The sequence below is a fragment of the Ambystoma mexicanum genome, chromosome 6q (assembly GCF_040938575.1).
Source record: "Ambystoma mexicanum isolate Mex_15411 chromosome 6q, UKY_AmexF1_1, whole genome shotgun sequence".
Taxonomy (NCBI): domain Eukaryota; kingdom Metazoa; phylum Chordata; class Amphibia; order Caudata; family Ambystomatidae; genus Ambystoma; species Ambystoma mexicanum.
In genome coordinates this window covers 1,593,135,355-1,593,152,606 of record NC_090937.1, presented here as the reverse complement: position 1 = coordinate 1,593,152,606, position 17,252 = coordinate 1,593,135,355, and the positions used below count along the sequence as shown (strand labels likewise).

Sequence of the window (17,252 nt, the reverse complement as noted above, 5' to 3'; positions counted from 1 at the left end):
CATGAAATTGACGCCAAAAATGCAAACAGTGCTACCCTTTTTGAGCTGCTATTGATTCCTCTAACATTCAATGTTGCCACTCTCAAAGTGGTATTATAAAGAGGCTCCATCAAATCACACTTTCTCAATTTTTATCTTCGTTTGGACCGACTACGGTCCTTATTTTTCATTTGTTCATGACGCGAACTTCCTCTCCTACCCACATAAGTTTCTTCGCTTTCACTATCCATATCTTCCAAAACATCCGATTGCTGAGGAAATTGAACCTCTACTGGGTCCACAGAACCTTCACACAGAACTTCATATTTATTCGACATTGCCAATTCCTGGCAAAACGAAGATTCCTGTAATGCACTCCTTTCTTCTTTGTCTTTTTTACACCCGGTTTTCGGTCTCTTCACTGAATCATTCCAGCCTCTATCTGCCGGTCCCGTACACTTGTTCATCTGGTCAATAGTAGCTCTTTCTCTATCAGATTGGTTTTTACTTCTCAATTTCACCATTTCTTCTTTATCCTTCAAATCAACCTCCTTACCCAATACACCAACTTCTTCTATTCCACTTTGGGTCTCTCCCATTGCAACAGTTTCATCCTCTTTTCGGGAAAACTTCCCCCATTTCTGTTTGAATTCTAAACTTAAATCATCAGCAACTTCCACTTTTTCTCTCGCTTCACAATCTTGCATGAACATATTGAGCAAATTCTCAAATTCCAGATCTGAACTACATACATGACGTACTATTCCACTTGATAGACTACATAACCGATCTCGCACTTCCTCTAATATATCTTTCTTCTTAGTTTCAGCTACCACTTCATCTGTAATCTCTCCAACCCCTTCTTCCATTCCATTTATCTCCATACTTTGCCTTGCTTTATCATCCTTCTTCCACGCACTATCACTACTAGAAGCATAAAACTCACTGTTCATTCTAGCAGCCTGGGCGTACGTTTTTGGAGTATCCGGACAATTATCAGCCATATGTCCCAGTAAACCACAACCCTCACATCTTAGTGGACAATCCCAGCTTGCCGTTTTATGGCTCACACTCCCACAATTTTTACATTTATCTCTCGGACACTTCTGTTTGGTGTGTCCAAATTGTCTGCAGAACCTACAAAAGGTTGGCTGATTAGGATAGTACAAATACCCACTGTGGTCGTGGATTTTGAAAACACTCGGAGGGTGACAGACTCCTCCCACTCGCTCTGGATCTTTTTTCAGTACCACCACAAATCTCCGGTTCCCATTAAAGATATCAAATCTGTTTCTCATCTCATGTCCACCTTTGATGTCCTCACAATAATTTGACAGCCAATTTTTGATAACATCAGCAGAAACAAAAGGGTTATACATATGGACCGTTAACGGTATCCTCTGACGAATATAGCACAACGTGATCGAAACACCCTCCAAAATTTTGTTCTTCTCCTTCTCCGTTCTATAAGCTTCATATGCATTCAATGACGATTGTTCATCTTTAAAGGTGATCATACGTAAAAACATTACGATGTTCCTGCATGCAAAACAACTTTCCTTTGTCGACCTGTAATACTCCAAAAAGTACCTTTTTGACAACAAAGTCAAAATCTTTTTCCGTCTCGAATCCCTGCTGAACCGTTATCCGAATTGAATACCTTAATTCCGTTGCCGGTGGTATGGTTCTAGAAGACTCCGCCATGCTGGACAACGTCGCCGTACTTCTTTTCTCGAATCAAAAATCCCGTATCTCCACAAAGCCACCCCCTCTCCACCCCAGGGAGAGAGAGTGACTGCCACTTGCACGCAAGGCAGAACCTTTCTGATAGCCGGGTGACGAAAGATTCCAGTCCTCTTAAGCTAGATCAGTAGCCCACCCCCAGACCCAAAGGTCCGGGGGTATCAGCTGCAAAGAAAAGTCTCCCTGTGCCGGGCAAGCCAGTCAAACAGGTGACTCTCTGCACTACATCTAGGCCAAAAGGCCGAGAAGCGATGCCCACAAAGGGTTCGCCGGAAAGACTGCTGCTCGGCAGCTACCCTGCTGACTCGGAGCAACGCTCTGCTGCAGAACCCCAGACTCCTCGGCCAGGAATAGCATTTGCATGACCAGCATGCCCGGCGATATTTTGCATGGCTCCGCCCCCAGATTTCCAAGGGTCCCAGAGCGCCAGGGCCGGGGCGGCCAGGCACAGGCTGCAGAGCTCTGCCCAGCCAAGCTGCAGCCTCGGCCTGGCACTGGCCCCGTCACCTAGCGGTGAAAGTCACCCTCAGCTGCCCAGGGGATGTTCCCCCAAGTGCGTCCCCCTCAGATAAGGCTTGGCCGTTCGTGGCCGTACGGGGCCTTTCAGGGGTGAGGCAGGGCAAGGACAGTGTCCCCCATCTCCTCCTTGTGGGGCTGCTGCTGCAGGCCGAGTCTAGCTGGCTGGCTGGCTGGCTGGCACCTTTGCTTTGCAGCTCCCGTGAAAAGCGAGCAAAGGGGCAGACTTTTTTTCTCCTGTGACGGGCACGACAGCACCTTTTCCAAGACAATGAAGAAAATGCATCCGAGTTCAACCCAAAAATATTGCAAAGTGCACAAGTTTCCAGAATTGCTCCGTCTTTTTTTTTCACAGCATTGTTTTCCCCAAGTGGGGAAGTGCACCAGTCCTGGAGGTACTGCAATACCAGGTTGATGCGTGGAGTGGACAGAGCAAGCTCCCATTCCATCTCCCTGTTCCAAAAATCAATTTAATATATGGTCCCCAGATAGAGGACGTATCAGATATTAAACTGATAAGAACAGATACTACACTTGATCTTAGCCAAAAGGCCGAAAAGCGATGCCCACAAAGGGTTCGCCGGAAAGACTGCTGCTCGGCAGCTACCCTGCTGACTCGGAGCAACGCTCTGCTGCAGAACCCCAGACTCCTCGGCCAGGAATAGCATTTGCATGACCAGCATGCCCGGCGATATTTTGCATGGCTCCGCCCCCAGATTTCCAAGGGTCCCAGAGCGCCAGGGCCGGGGCGGCCAGGCACAGGCTGCAGAGCTCTACCCAGCCAAGCTGCAGCCTCGGCCTGGCACTGGCCCCGTCACCTAGCGGCGAAAGTCACCCTCAGCTGCCCAGGGGATGTTCCCCCAAGTGCGTCCCCCTCAGATAAGGCTTGGCCGTTCGTGGCCTTTCAGGGGTGAGGCAGGGCAAGGACAGTGTCCCCCATCTCCTCCTTGTGGGGCTGCTGCTGCAGGCCGAGTCTGGCTGGCTGGCACCTTTGCTTTGCAGCTCCCGTGAAAAGCGAGCAAAGGGGCAGACTTTTTTTCTCCTGTGACGGGCACGACAGCACCTTTTCCAAGACAATGAAGAAAATGCATCCGAGTTCAACCCAAAAATATTGCAAAGTGCACAAGTTTCCAGAATTGCTCAGTCTTTTTTTTTCACAGCATTGTTTTCCCCAAGTGGGGAAGTGCACCAGTCCTGGAGGTACTGCAATACCAGGTTGATGCGTGGAGTGGACAGAGCAAGCTCCCATTCCATCTCCCTGTTCCAAAAATCAATTTAATATATGGTCCCCAGATAGAGGACGTATCAGATATTAAACTGATAAAAAAAAAATAAATAAAAAAAAAATCTGTTCTTAACGGTCTCCTCTTCACCCCTTTAACCGTCCCAATCCCCCAATTTTATAAAAATTGAAAAAAAAATCACCAATAAAAAAAAATGCCGAATCAAAAAAAGACCAATAAAAAACCACTAACCAAACTCAATTTGCAAAAAAGTAACATAAAAAAAACAAGATAAACAAACATATACATATATATATATATATATATACATATATATAAATGTAAAACATATCCTGCTCTAGGAAGTCAAAAGTCTCCAATTTGACTGTTGCCACATACATTGGGCTTGCTCTTCACCCAATCGTTTGACATCCAAACAATAATATGTATACAAGCCACTCAATGCCAATTTCACACATTCTTGGGGAGAAATATGAGTATGTTGCATAACCAATAATATTCTAGATTTCCACAAAGCCTCTTTCACTGAAGAACCAATCTGAAACAAAAGTCTGTTATTTAACACTTCTTTCTTCCATTGAAAGCCCAATAAAACCATATCATAGGTAATATCTCTGACCCCTGTCACCGCAAAAACCAGTGGTTGACATAATTCCCACACATCATTCGCATATTCACATTGCCACAAAAAATGGTAACTAGTCTCTGCCTGTACACAACCCATTCTCGGACACACCGCCGTCTTTACCATTTGTCTTTTATGCATAAAATCTCTTAAAGGGAGCGCATTCATTAATGCCAGCCAATTAATATCCTTTTGTTCATTTGTAATTTCACTACTAGAAAAAAAATCCCACACTCTCACTAATCTCAACCCCCCCAAATTACCCACTGATTCAGGCAGTTTCCGTTGCTGCAACATTTTCAAACATTTCCCCGGATCCATTCTCTCTTCTTGTAAACATTCTAACGGTTGTATTAAAGGCAAAAACCACTTTAAACACTGATAGAAGAACGGCAGTGACCATGCCTTTGACACCAAATTACTTTTTGGAATAATCTGAAATCGCTCTAACACATTTGCCGTTGCATATCTCACAAAGCAAGCCGCTAATGACTTTGAATGTTTTACTGTATTGACACAGAATCCCACATAGTGCCCAGCCAAAAAAAGTTCTAAATTCGGAACACTTCTACCTCCTAATTTCTGAGGTTTGTACATCACCTCTCTTCGTACTTTATCCATCTTGGAACCCCATAAAAAAAGAAAAAACAAACGCTGTATTCGTACCACTTGTTGTTTTGCGGGTGGAAAAACTAATGCTAAAAAAAGTAAGATGGGCAACAATACAGCCTTCATAAGCATTACCTTCCCCGTAATCGTCAATCTTCTCAATTTCCAATGATTCACTTTGTTCTCCACTATTTTTGTAGCTTTCTCCCATTGATCTACCCCATTCATACATTGATCAAAAACCACCCCTAATACTTTCACCCCCTCTCTTTCTCTCCTAACCGGACAATCATACAAGTTATCCCACCCTCCAACAGTGAACAAAGTACACTTTTGATTATTTAATTTAAACCCTGCCGCTTGGCAAAAACGTTCTGTAAGGGATACTGCTTGTACCACCGACTGGGCATCTTTACACAAAATCGTAACATCATCCATGTATCCTATCGATTTCACTTGCCTACTAGTACCTGGAACTGGAGCCCCCATTATGCCCAAATGTCCACGTATACTCATGTGTAAAGGTTCAATTACACACACATAAATCAGAGCCGACAGTGGACACCCCTGCCGTACTCCCGATAGAATCGGTATTCTTCCAGACAAAACTCCCTTCAGTCGTACTTGACTAACTGCCCCATTATACAAGACAGAAACATAACGTAGAAAACGATTCGGGCATCCCATTCTACCTAACACCTTCAACATAAAATCATGCGAAACCCTATCATAGGCTTTTTCGAAATCTAAATTCAACACACCCAAAGATGTGCCCCTTTCCTTCGCTGCATATATCGAATCCCGAATAATCAATAAACTCTCATGCATACGTCTACCAGGAACGGCACATGTCTGATCGACATGTACCAAATCCTTAATCACTCTCCTCAATCGGTTTGCAACCACTTTAGCTAGAATTTTATAATCTACATTTAACAACGTAATAGGCCTCCAATTTTTAACATCTTTTCTCTCTCCCTTCTTATATATCAAAGTTATTATACCTTTTTTCATACTGGGACACAGATTACCCTTATCAAAACACTCATCTACCACACCCACTAATACCGGGCCCAATACATCCCAAAATTTCATGTACCATTCCACTGGTAATCCATCACTCCCCGGGGACTTTCCCCTTGCCGCCGACATCACCGCTACTCTTACTTCCTCTAGCAAAAAGGGTTCTACCATTCCTTCCTTTTGTTCTGTCCCCAACACATCTCGAATAAGTGCACAAAAACTTTCCTCCTGTTCCACATCCACTAGTTTCTTCGCATATAATTCCGAAAAAAACTCCTGAGTAATACGCAAACTGTCATTCAAAACATCTCCCCCTACCCCCTGTGTATTACTAAAAAACTCTGTATTCTCACTATGGGAACACAATGATCTAAAAAAAAACCTAGAACATTTCTCATCTTCCTCTATATGTTTCAATCTTGAATTAAAAATAATCGTCCTCCCTTGTTCCTGCATCCACTTCTGAATCTCCAATTTTATTATTTCTAAATCTTCTCGTACCTCCACACCCATATCTTGCAATTTATACAACGTCTGCTGTGAACCCACCAGCATTTTGTAGGCAAGATTTTTTTTCCTAACTGTTTCCTGCCCATTTTTGATAAAAAACTTCCTTGTGTTACATTTCACCATTTCCCACCAATCTAACAAAGACGGGTACTCCTTACACTGTAGTACCCATCGTTTCAACAACCCTCTAAAACGAGAACACGTGTCCTCATCTTCCAACAAGTTCACATTTATCTTCCACATACCCCTCCCTCTTGGTTTATATGATACCAACCGAACCGTAGAAAGTACCAACTGATGGTCAGAAAAAATAGTATGAATAACATCAGTATTGCATATCTCAAAAATTTTTGAAACAAAAATAAAGTCAATCCTGGACGATACTAAACCATCATTCCCTCTATATGTAAACCGTGTTCCTGGATTTCCACCTACTGCATGCGTATCTACTAAATGCAAATCATCCACCACTTCTTTCAATAATTTGGACGACGTATCCTTAATATCAACATTCACCACCTTTCCACTTCTCTTTCTGTCTGCTGGATGTAATACGCAATTAAAATCACCTGCCAATATCAAAGGAGTATTTCCCACACAAAAAGACCGTAGGTCCCTAAACAAAGCACACCTCTCTTTTACCTTTGCATTAGCATATACGCTTAACAATTTATGTTCAACATTCTGCCACTCAAAAAATACTTGCAAAACACGCCCTGGAATCAACTCAACGTGTTTTACATTCATCATCAGATGTGAATTAAATAAAATCGCCGTTCCCGCATTCCTATCATTATTAGCTCCAGACCAAACCGACATACCATTAGTCCACTCTGCACACCACTTCTGATTAGATCCATCCCAAGTCATAGCGCATTCTTGCAAACAAAAAATGTCACATGAAATTGACGCCAAAAATGCAAACAGTGCTACCCTTTTTGAGCTGCTATTGATTCCTCTAACATTCAATGTTGCCACTCTCAAAGTGGTATTATAAAGAGGCTCCATCAAATCACACTTTCTCAATTTTTATCTTCGTTTGGACCGACTACGGTCCTTATTTTTCATTTGTTCATGACGCAAACTTCCTCTCCTACCCACATAAGTTTCTTCGCTTTCACTATCCATATCTTCCAAAACATCCGATTGCTGAGGAAATTGAACCTCTACTGGGTCCACAGAACCTTCACACAGAACTTCATATTTATTCGACATTGCCAATTCCTGGCAAAACGAAGATTCCTGTAATTCACTCCTTTCTTCTTTGTCTTTTTTACACCCGGTTTTCGGTCTCTTCACTGAATCATTCCAGCCTCTATCTGCCGGTCCCGTACACTTGTTCATCTGGTCAATAGTAGCTCTTTCTCTATCAGATTGGTTTTTACTTCTCAATTTCACCATTTCTTCTTTATCCTTCAAATCAACCTCCTTACCCAATACACCAACTTCTTCTATTCCACTTTGGGTCTCTCCCATTGCAACAGTTTCATCCTCTTTTCGGGAAAACTTCCCCCATTTCTGTTTGAATTCTAAACTTAAATCATCAGCAACTTCCACTTTTTCTCTCGCTTCACAATCTTGCATGAACATATTGAGCAAATTCTCAAATTCCAGATCTGAACTACATACATGACGTACTATTCCACTTGATAGACTACATAACCGATCTCGCACTTCCTCTAATATATCTTTCTTCTTAGTTTCAGCTACCACTTCATCTGTAATCTCTCCAACCCCTTCTTCCATTCCATTTATCTCCATACTTTGCCTTGCTTTATCATCCTTCTTCCACGCACTATCACTACTAGAAGCATAAAACTCACTGTTCATTCTAGCAGCCTGGGCGTACGTTTTTGGAGTATCCGGACAATTATCAGCCATATGTCCCAGTAAACCACAACCCTCACATCTTAGTGGACAGTCACAGCTTGCCGTTTTATGGCTCACACTCCCACAATTTTTACATTTATCTCTCGGACACTTCTGTTTGGTGTGTCCAAATTGTCTGCAGAACCTACAAAAGGTTGGCTGATTAGGATAGTACAAATACCCACTGTGGTCGTGGATTTTGAAAACACTCGGAGGGTGACAGACTCCTCCCACTCGCTCTGGATCTTTTTTCAGTACCACCACAAATCTCCGGTTCCCATTAAAGATATCAAATCTGTTTCTCATCTCATGTCCACCTTTGATGTCCTCACAATAATTTGACAGCCAATTTTTGATAACATCAGCAGAAACAAAAGGGTTATACATATGGACCGTTAACGGTATCCTCTGACGAATATAGCACAACGTGATCGAAACACCCTCCAAAATTTTGTTCTTCTCCTTCTCCGTTCTATAAGCTTCATATGCATTCAATGACGATTGTTCATCTTTAAAGGTGATCATACGTAAAAACATTACGATGTTCCTGCATGCAAAACAACTTTCCTTTGTCGACCTGTAATACTCCAAAAAGTACCTTTTTGACAACAAAGTCAAAATCTTTTTCCGTCTCGAATCCCTGCTGAACCGTTATCCGAATTGAATACCTTAATTCCGTTGCCGGTGGTATGGTTCTAGAAGACTCCGCCATGCTGGACAACGTCGCCGTACTTCTTTTCTCGAATCAAAAATCCCGTATCTCCACAAAGCCACCCCCTCTCCACCCCAGGGAGAGAGAGTGACTGCCACTTGCACGCAAAGCAGAACCTTTCTGATAGCCGGGTGACGAAAGATTCCAGTCCTCTTAAGCTAGATCAGTAGCCCACCCCCAGACCCAAAGGTCCGGGGGTATCAGCTGCAAAGAAAAGTCTCCCTGTGCCGGGCAAGCCAGTCAAACAGGTGACTCTCTGCACTACATCTAGGCCAAAAGGCCGAGAAGCGATGCCCACAAAGGGTTCGCCGGAAAGACTGCTGCTCGGCAGCTACCCTGCTGACTCGGAGCAACGCTCTGCTGCAGAACCCCAGACTCCTCGGCCAGGAATAGCATTTGCATGACCAGCATGCCCGGCGATATTTTGCATGGCTCCGCCCCCAGATTTCCAAGGGTCCCAGAGCGCCAGGGCCGGGGCGGCCAGGCACAGGCTGCAGAGCTCTGCCCAGCCAAGCTGCAGCCTCGGCCTGGCACTGGCCCCGTCACCTAGCGGTGAAAGTCACCCTCAGCTGCCCAGGGGATGTTCCCCCAAGTGCGTCCCCCTCAGATAAGGCTTGGCCGTTCGTGGCCGTACGGGGCCTTTCAGGGGTGAGGCAGGGCAAGGACAGTGTCCCCCATCTCCTCCTTGTGGGGCTGCTGCTGCAGGCTGAGTCTAGCTGGCTGGCTGGCTGGCTGGCACCTTTGCTTTGCAGCTCCCGTGAAAAGCGAGCAAAGGGGCAGACTTTTTTTCTCCTGTGACGGGCACGACAGCACCTTTTCCAAGACAATGAAGAAAATGCATCCGAGTTCAACCCAAAAATATTGCAAAGTGCACAAGTTTCCAGAATTGCTCCGTCTTTTTTTTTCACAGCATTGTTTTCCCCAAGTGGGGAAGTGCACCAGTCCTGGAGGTACTGCAATACCAGGTTGATGCGTGGAGTGGACAGAGCAAGCTCCCATTCCATCTCCCTGTTCCAAAAATCAATTTAATATATGGTCCCCAGATAGAGGTCGTATCAGACATTAAACTGATAAGAACAGATTTTTTTTTTTCTCCTAAATCTGTATAAATTACAACTGGGGGCCACCGAAACAACGGTGTCCAACTACTGGGCCCAGGCAAACCCCGGGAAAACAGCAAGACAACCTCAGGAACTCATAGAGATCCCTCAAAAATTCCCAAACGGGTACTACACTTGATCTTAGCCAAAAGGCCGAGAAGCGATGCCCACAATGGGTTCGCCGGAAAGACTGCTGCTCGGCAGCTACCCTGCTGACTCGGAGCAACGCTCTGCTGCAGAACCCCAGACTCCTCGGCCAGGAATATCATTTGCATGACCAGCATGCCCGGCGATATTTTGCATGGCTCCGCCCCCAGATTTCCAAGGGTCCCAGAGCGCCAGGGCCGAGGCGGCCAGGCACAGGCTGCAGAGCTCTGCCCAGCCAAGCTGCAGCCTCGGCCTGGCACTGGCCCCATCACCTAGCGGCGAAAGTCACCCTCAGCTGCCCAGGGGATGTTCCCCCAAGTGCGTCCCCCTCAGATAAGGCTTGGCCGTTCGGGGCCTTTCAGGGGTGAGGCAGGGCAAGGACAGTGTCCCCCATCTCCTCCTTGTGGGGCTGCTGCTGCAGGCCGAGTCTGGCTGGCTGGCACCTTTGCTTTGCAGCTCCCGTGAAAAGCGAGCAAAGGGGCAGACTTTTTTTCTCCTGTGACGGGCACGACAGCACCTTTTCCAAGACAATGAAGAAAATGCATCCGAGTTCAACCCAAAAATATTGCAAAGTGCACAAGTTTCCAGAATTGCTCAGTCTTTTTTTTTCACAGCATTGTTTTCCCCAAGTGGGGAAGTGCACCAGTCCTGGAGGTACTGCAATACCAGGTTGATGCGTGGAGTGGACAGAGCAAGCTCCCATTCCATCTCCCTGTTCCAAAAATCAATTTAATATAAGGTCCCCAGATAGAGGACGTATCAGATATTAAACTGATAAGAACAGATTTTTTTTTTTTTTTTTTTTTTTTCTCCTAAATCTGTATAAATTACAACTGGGGGCCACCGAAACAACGGTGTCCAACTACTGGGCCCAGGCAAACCCCGGGCAAACTGCAAGACAACCTCAGGAACTCATAGAGAACCCTCAAAAATTCCCAAACGGGTACTACACTTGATCTTAACCAAAAGGCGGAGAAGCGATGCCCACAAAGGGTTCGCCGGAAAGACTGCTGCTCGGCAGCTACCCTGCTGACTCGGAGCAACGCTCTGCTGCAGAACCCCAGACTCCTCGGCCAGGAATAGCATTTGCATGACCAGCATGCCCGGCGATATTTTGCATGGCTCCGCCCCCAGATTTCCAAGGGTCCCAGAGCGCCAGGGCCGGGGCGGCCAGGCACAGGCTGCAGAGCTCTGCCCAGCCAAGCTGCAGCCTCGGCCGGGCACTGGCCCCGTCACCTAGCGGCGAAAGTCACCCTCAGCTGCCCAGGGGATGTTCCCCCAAGTGCGTCCCCCTCAGATAAGGCTTGGCCGTTCGTGGCCGTACGGGGCCTTTCAGGGGTGAGGCTGGGCAAGGACAGTGTCCCCCCATCTCTTCCTTGTGGGGCTGCTGCTGCAGGCCGAGTCTGGCTGGCTGGCTGGCTGGCTGGCTGGCACCTTTATTTTGCAGCTCCCGTGAAAAGCGAGCAAAGGGGCAGACTTTTTTTCTCCTGTGACAGACACGACAGCACCTTTTCCAAGACAATGAAGAAAATGCATCCGAGTTCAACCCAAAAATATTGCAAAGTGCACAAGTTTCCAGAATTGCTCAGTCTTTTTTTTCACAGCATTGTTTTCCCCAAGTGGGGAAGTGCACCAGTCCTGGAGGTACTGCAATACCAGGTTGATGCGTGGAGTGGACAGAGCAAGCTCCCATTCCATCTCCCTGTTCCAAAAATCAATTTAATATATGGTCCCCAGATAGAGGTCGTATCAGATATTAAACTGATAAGAACAGATTTTTTTTTTTTTCTCCTAAATCTGTATATATTACAACTGGGGGCCACCGAAACAACAGTGCCCAACTACTGGGCCCAGGCAAACCCCTGGTAAACTGCAAGACAACCTCAGGAACTCATAGAGATCCCTTAAAAATTCCCAAACGGGTACTACACTTGATCTTAGCCAAATGGGCGAGAAACGATGCCCACAAAGGGTTCGCCGGAAAGACTGCTGCTCGGCAGCTACCCTGCTGACTCGGAGCAACGCTCTGCTGCAGAACCCCAGACTCCTCGGCCAGGAATAGCATTTGCATGACCAGCATGCCCAGCGATATTTTGCATGGCTCCGCCCCCAGATTTTCAAGGGTCCCAGAGCGCCAGGGCCGAGGCGGCCAGGCACAGGCTGCAGAGCTCTGCCCAGCCAAGCTGCAGCCTCGGCCTGGCACTGGCCCCGTCACCTAGCGGCGAAAGTCACCCTCAGCTGCCCAGGGGATGTTCCCCCAAGTGCGTCCCCCTCAGATAAGGCTTGGCCGTTCGGGCCTTTCAGGGGTGAGGCAGGGCAAGGACAGTGTCCCCCATCTCCTCCTTGTGGGGCTGCTGCTGCAGGCCGAGTCTGGCTGGCTGGCTGGCTGGCTGGCTGGCACCTTTGCTTTGCAGCTCCCGTGAAAAGCGAGCAAAGGGGCAGACTTTTTTTCTCCTGTGACGGGCACGACAGCACCTTTTCCAAGACAATGAAGAAAATGCATCCGAGTTCAACCCAAAAATATTGCAAAGTGCACAAGTTTCCAGAATTGCTCAGTCTTTTTTTTTCACAGCATTGTTTTCCCCAAGTGGGGAAGTGCACCAGTCCTGGAGGTACTGCAATACCAGGTTGATGCGTGGAGTGGACAGAGCAAGCTCCCATTCCATCTCCCTGTTCCAAAAATCAATTTAATATATGGTCCCCAGATAGAGGACGTATCAGATATTAAACTGATAAGAACAGATGTTTTTTTTTTTCTCTCCTAAATCTGTATATATTACAACTGGGGGCCACCGAAACAACGGTGCCCAACTACTGGGCCCAGGCAAACCCCGGGTAAACTGCAAGACAACCTCAGGAACTCATAGAGATCCCTTAAAAATTCCCAAACGGGTACTACACTTGATCTTAGCCAAAAGGCCGAGAAGCGATGCCCACAAAGGGTTCGCCGGAAAGACTGCTGCTCGGCAGCTACCCTGCTGACTCGGAGCAACGCTCTGCTGCAGAACCCCAGACTCCTCGGCCAGGAATATCATTTGCATGACCAGCATGCCCGGCGATATTTTGCATGGCTCCGCCCCCAGATTTCCAAGGGTCCCAGAGCGCCAGGGCCGAGGCGGCCAGGCACAGGCTGCAGAGCTCTGCCCAGCCAAGCTGCAGCCTCGGCCTGGCACTGGCCCCGTCACCTAGCGGCGAAAGTCACCCTCAGCTGCCCAGGGGATGTTCCCCCAAGTGCGTCCCCCTCAGATAAGGCTTGGCCGTTCGGGGCCTTTCAGGGGTGAGGCAGGGCAAGGACAGTGTCCCCCATCTCCTCCTTGTGGGGCTGCTGCTGCAGGCCGAGTCTGGCTGGCTGGCACCTTTGCTTTGCAGCTCCCGTGAAAAGCGAGCAAAGGGGCAGACTTTTTTTCTCCTGTGACGGGCACGACAGCACCTTTTCCAAGACAATGAAGAAAATGCATCCGAGTTCAACCCAAAAATATTGCAAAGTGCACAAGTTTCCAGAATTGCTCAGTCTTTTTTTTCACAGCATTGTTTTCCCCAAGTGGGGAAGTGCACCAGTCCTGGAGGTACTGCAATACCAGGTTGATGCGTGGAGTGGACAGAGCAAGCTCCCATTCCATCTCCCTGTTCCAAAAATCAATTTAATATATGGTCCCCAGATAGAGGACGTATCAGATATTAAACTGATAAGAACAGATTTTTCTTTTTTTCTCCTAAATCTGTATATATTACAACTGGGGGCCACCGAAACAACGGTGCCCAACTACTGGGCCCAGGCAAACCTTGGGTAAACTGCAAGACAACCTCAGGAACTCATAGAGATCCCTTAAAAATTCCCAAACGGGTACTACACTTGATCTTAGCCAAAAGGTCGAGAAGCGATGCCCACAAAGGGTTCGCCGGAAGGACTGCTGCTCGGCAGCTACCCTGCTGACTCGGAGCAACGCTCTGCTGCAGAACCCCAGACTCCTCGGCCAGGAATAGCATTTACATGACCAGCATGCCCGGCGATATTTTGCATGGCTCCGCCCCCAGATTTCCAAGGGTCCCAGAGCGCCAGGGCCGGGGCGGCCAGGCACAGGCTGCAGAGCTCTGCCCAGCCAAGCTGCAGCCTCGGCCTGGCACTGGCCCCGTCACCTAGCGGCGAAAGTCACCCTCAGCTGCCCAGGGGATGTTCCCCCAAGTGCGTCCCCCTCAGATAAGGCTTGGCCGTACGGGGCCTTTCAGGGGTGAGGCTGGGCAAGGACAGTGTCCCCCCATCTCCTCCTTGTGGGGCTGCTGCTGCAGGCCGAGTCTGGCTGGCTGGCTGGCTGGCTGGCTGGCACCTTTATTTTGCAGCTCCCGTGAAAAGCGAGCAAAGGGGCAGACTTTTTTTCTCCTGTGACAGACACGACAGCACCTTTTCCAAGACAATGAAGAAAATGCATCCGAGTTCAACCCAAAAATATTGCAAAGTGCACAAGTTTCCAGAATTGCTCAGTCTTTTTTTTTCACAGCATTGTTTTCCCCAAGTGGGGAAGTGCACCAGTCCTGGAGGTACTGCAATACCAGGTTGATGCGTGGAGTGGACAGAGCAAGCTCCCATTCCATCTCCCTGTTCCAAAAATCAATTTAATATATGGTCCCCAGATAGAGGTTGTATCAGATATTAAACTGATAAGAACAGACTTTTTTTTTTTTTCTCCTAAATCTGTATATATTACAACTGGGGGCCACCGAAACAACGGTGCCCAACTACTGGGCCCAGGCAAAACCCTGGTAAACTGCAAGACAACCTCAGGAACTCATAGAGATCCCTTAAAAATTCCCAAACGGGTACTACACTTGATCTTAGCCAAAAGGGCGAGAAACGATGCTCACAAAGGGTTCGCCGGAAAGACTGCTGCTCGGCAGCTACCCTGCTGACTCGGAGCAACGCTCTGCTGCAGAACCCCAGACTCCTCGGCCAGGAATAGCATTTGCATGACCAGCATGCCCGGCGATATTTTGCATGGCTCCGCCCCCAGATTTCCAAGGGTCCCAGAGCGCCAGGGCCGAGGCGGCCAGGCACAGGCTGCAGAGCTCTGCCCAGCCAAGCTGCAGCCTCGGCCTGGCACTGGCCCCGTCACCTAGCGGCGAAAGTCACCCTCAGCTGCCCAGGGGATGTTCCCCCAAGTGCGTCCCCCTCAGATAAGGCTTGGCCGTTCGGGGCCTTTCAGGGGTGAGGCAGGGCAAGGACAGTGTCCCCCATCTCCTCCTTGTGGGGCTGCTGCTGCAGGCCGAGTCTGGCTGGCTGGCTGGCTGGCACCTTTGCTTTGCAGCTCCCGTGAAAAGCGAGCAAAGGGGCAGACTTTTTTTCTCCTGTGACGGACATGTCAGCACCTTTTCCAAGACAATGAAGAAAATGCATCCGAGTTCAACCCAAAAATATTGCAAAGTGTACAAGTTTCCAGAATTGCTCAGTCTTTTTTTTCACAGCATTGTTTTCCCCAAGTGGGGAAGTGCACCAGTCCTGGAGGTACTGCAATACCAGGTTGATGCGTGGAGTGGAAAGAGCAAGCTCCCATTCCATCTCCCTGTTCCAAAAATCAATTTAATATATGGTCCCCAGATAGAGGACGTATCAGATATTAAACTGATAAGAACAGATGTTTTTTTTTTTTCTCCTAAATCTGTATATATTACAACTGGGGGCCACCGAAACAACGGTGCCCAACTACTGGGCCCAGGCAAACCCCGGGTAAACTGCAAGACAACCTCAGGAACTCATAGAGATCCCTTAAAAATTCCCAAACGGGTACTACACTTGATCTTAGCCAAAAGGCCGAAAAGCGATGCCCATAAAGGGTTCGCCGGAAAGACTGCTGCTCGGCAGCTACCCTGCTGACTCGGAGCAACGCTCTGCTGCAGAACCCCAAACTCCTCAGCCAGGAATAGCATTTGCATGACCAGCATGCCCGGCGATATTTTGCATGGCTCCGCCCCCAGATTTCCAAGGGTCCCAGAGCGCCAGGGCCGAGGCGGCCAGGCACAGGCTGCAGAGCTCTGCCCAGCCAAGCTGCAGCCTCGGCCTGGCACTGGCCCCGTCACCTAGCGGCGAAAGTCACCCTCAGCTGCCCAGGGGATGTTCCCCCAAGTGTGTCCCCCTCAGATAAGGCTTGGCCGTTCGGGGCCTTTCAGGGGTGAGGCAGGGCAAGGACAGTGTCCCCCATCTCCTCCTTGTGGGGCTGCTGCTGCAGGCCGAGTCTGGCTGGCTGGCTGGCTGGCACCTTTGCTTTGCAGCTCCCGTGAAAAGCGAGCAAAGGGGCAGACTTTTTTTCTCCTGTGACAGACACGACAGCACCTTTTCCAAGACAATGAAGAAAATGCATCCGAGTTCAACCCAAAAATATTGCAAAGTGTACAAGTTTCCAGAATTGCTCAGTCTTTTTTTTCACAGCATTGTTTTCCCCAAGTGGGGAAGTGCACCAGTCCTGGAGGTACTGCAATACCAGGTTGATGCGTGGAGTGGACAGAGCAAGCTCCCATTCCATCTCCCTGTTCCAAAAATCAATTTAATATATGGTCCCCAGATAGAGGACGTATCAGATATTAAACTGATAAGAACATATATTTTTTTTCTCTCCTAAATCTGTATATATTACAACTGGGGGCCACCGAAACAACGGTGCCCAACTACTGGGCCCAGGCAAACCCTGGGTAAACTGCAAGACAACCTCAGGAACTCAGAGATCCCTTAAAAATTCCCAAACGGGTACTACACTTGATCTTAGCCAAAAGGCCGAGAAGTGATGCCCACAAAGGGTTCGCCGGAAAGACTGCTGCTCGGCAGCTACCCTGCTGACTCGGAGCAACGCTCTGCTGCAGAACCCCAGACTCCTCGGCCAGGAATCTCATTTGCATGACCAGCATGCCCGGCGATATTTTGCATGGCTCCGCCCCCAGATTTCCAAGGGTCCCAGAGCGCCAGGGCCGAGGCGGCCAGGCACAGGCTGCAGAGCTCTGCCCAGCCAAGCTGCAGCCTCGGCCTGGCACTGGCCCCGTCACCTAGCGGCGAAAGTCACCCTCAGCTGCCCAGGGGATGTTCCCCCAAGTGCGTCCCCCTCAGATAAGGCTTGGCCGTTCGGGGCCTTTCAGGGGTGAGGCAGGGCAAGGACAGTGTCCCCCATCTCCTCCTTGTGGGGCTGCTGCTGCAG

General features: G+C 48.3%; 2 non-coding genes and 11 pseudogenes across 2 annotated transcripts; all 13 read right to left on the bottom strand.

Moving 5' to 3' along the window:
- Positions 1-2,611: 2,611 nt before the first annotated feature.
- On the bottom strand, positions 2,612-2,802 carry LOC138517494 (U2 spliceosomal RNA). The gene has a single exon (XR_011282673.1). It is a non-coding gene; the product is annotated as a U2 spliceosomal RNA (small nuclear RNA).
- Positions 2,803-3,416: 614 nt separating this feature from the next.
- LOC138517641 (U2 spliceosomal RNA) lies at positions 3,417-3,586 on the bottom strand (annotated as a pseudogene).
- Positions 3,587-9,758: 6,172 nt separating this feature from the next.
- On the bottom strand, positions 9,759-9,935 carry LOC138517629 (U2 spliceosomal RNA; annotated as a pseudogene).
- Positions 9,936-9,947: 12 nt separating this feature from the next.
- LOC138517676 (U2 spliceosomal RNA) lies at positions 9,948-10,095 on the bottom strand (annotated as a pseudogene).
- A 614-nt stretch (positions 10,096-10,709) lies between these two features.
- On the bottom strand, positions 10,710-10,899 carry LOC138517543 (U2 spliceosomal RNA). The gene has a single exon (XR_011282701.1). It is a non-coding gene; the product is annotated as a U2 spliceosomal RNA (small nuclear RNA).
- An 800-nt stretch (positions 10,900-11,699) lies between these two features.
- On the bottom strand, positions 11,700-11,878 carry LOC138517615 (U2 spliceosomal RNA; annotated as a pseudogene).
- A 789-nt stretch (positions 11,879-12,667) lies between these two features.
- Positions 12,668-12,848, bottom strand: LOC138517538 (U2 spliceosomal RNA; annotated as a pseudogene).
- Positions 12,849-12,855: 7 nt separating this feature from the next.
- Positions 12,856-13,008, bottom strand: LOC138517673 (U2 spliceosomal RNA; annotated as a pseudogene).
- Positions 13,009-13,621: 613 nt separating this feature from the next.
- LOC138517526 (U2 spliceosomal RNA) lies at positions 13,622-13,800 on the bottom strand (annotated as a pseudogene).
- Positions 13,801-14,591: 791 nt separating this feature from the next.
- LOC138517634 (U2 spliceosomal RNA) lies at positions 14,592-14,771 on the bottom strand (annotated as a pseudogene).
- Positions 14,772-15,552: 781 nt separating this feature from the next.
- On the bottom strand, positions 15,553-15,732 carry LOC138517531 (U2 spliceosomal RNA; annotated as a pseudogene).
- Positions 15,733-16,513: 781 nt separating this feature from the next.
- LOC138517553 (U2 spliceosomal RNA) lies at positions 16,514-16,691 on the bottom strand (annotated as a pseudogene).
- Positions 16,692-16,698: 7 nt separating this feature from the next.
- LOC138517662 (U2 spliceosomal RNA) lies at positions 16,699-16,849 on the bottom strand (annotated as a pseudogene).
- Positions 16,850-17,252: the final 403 nt, after the last annotated feature.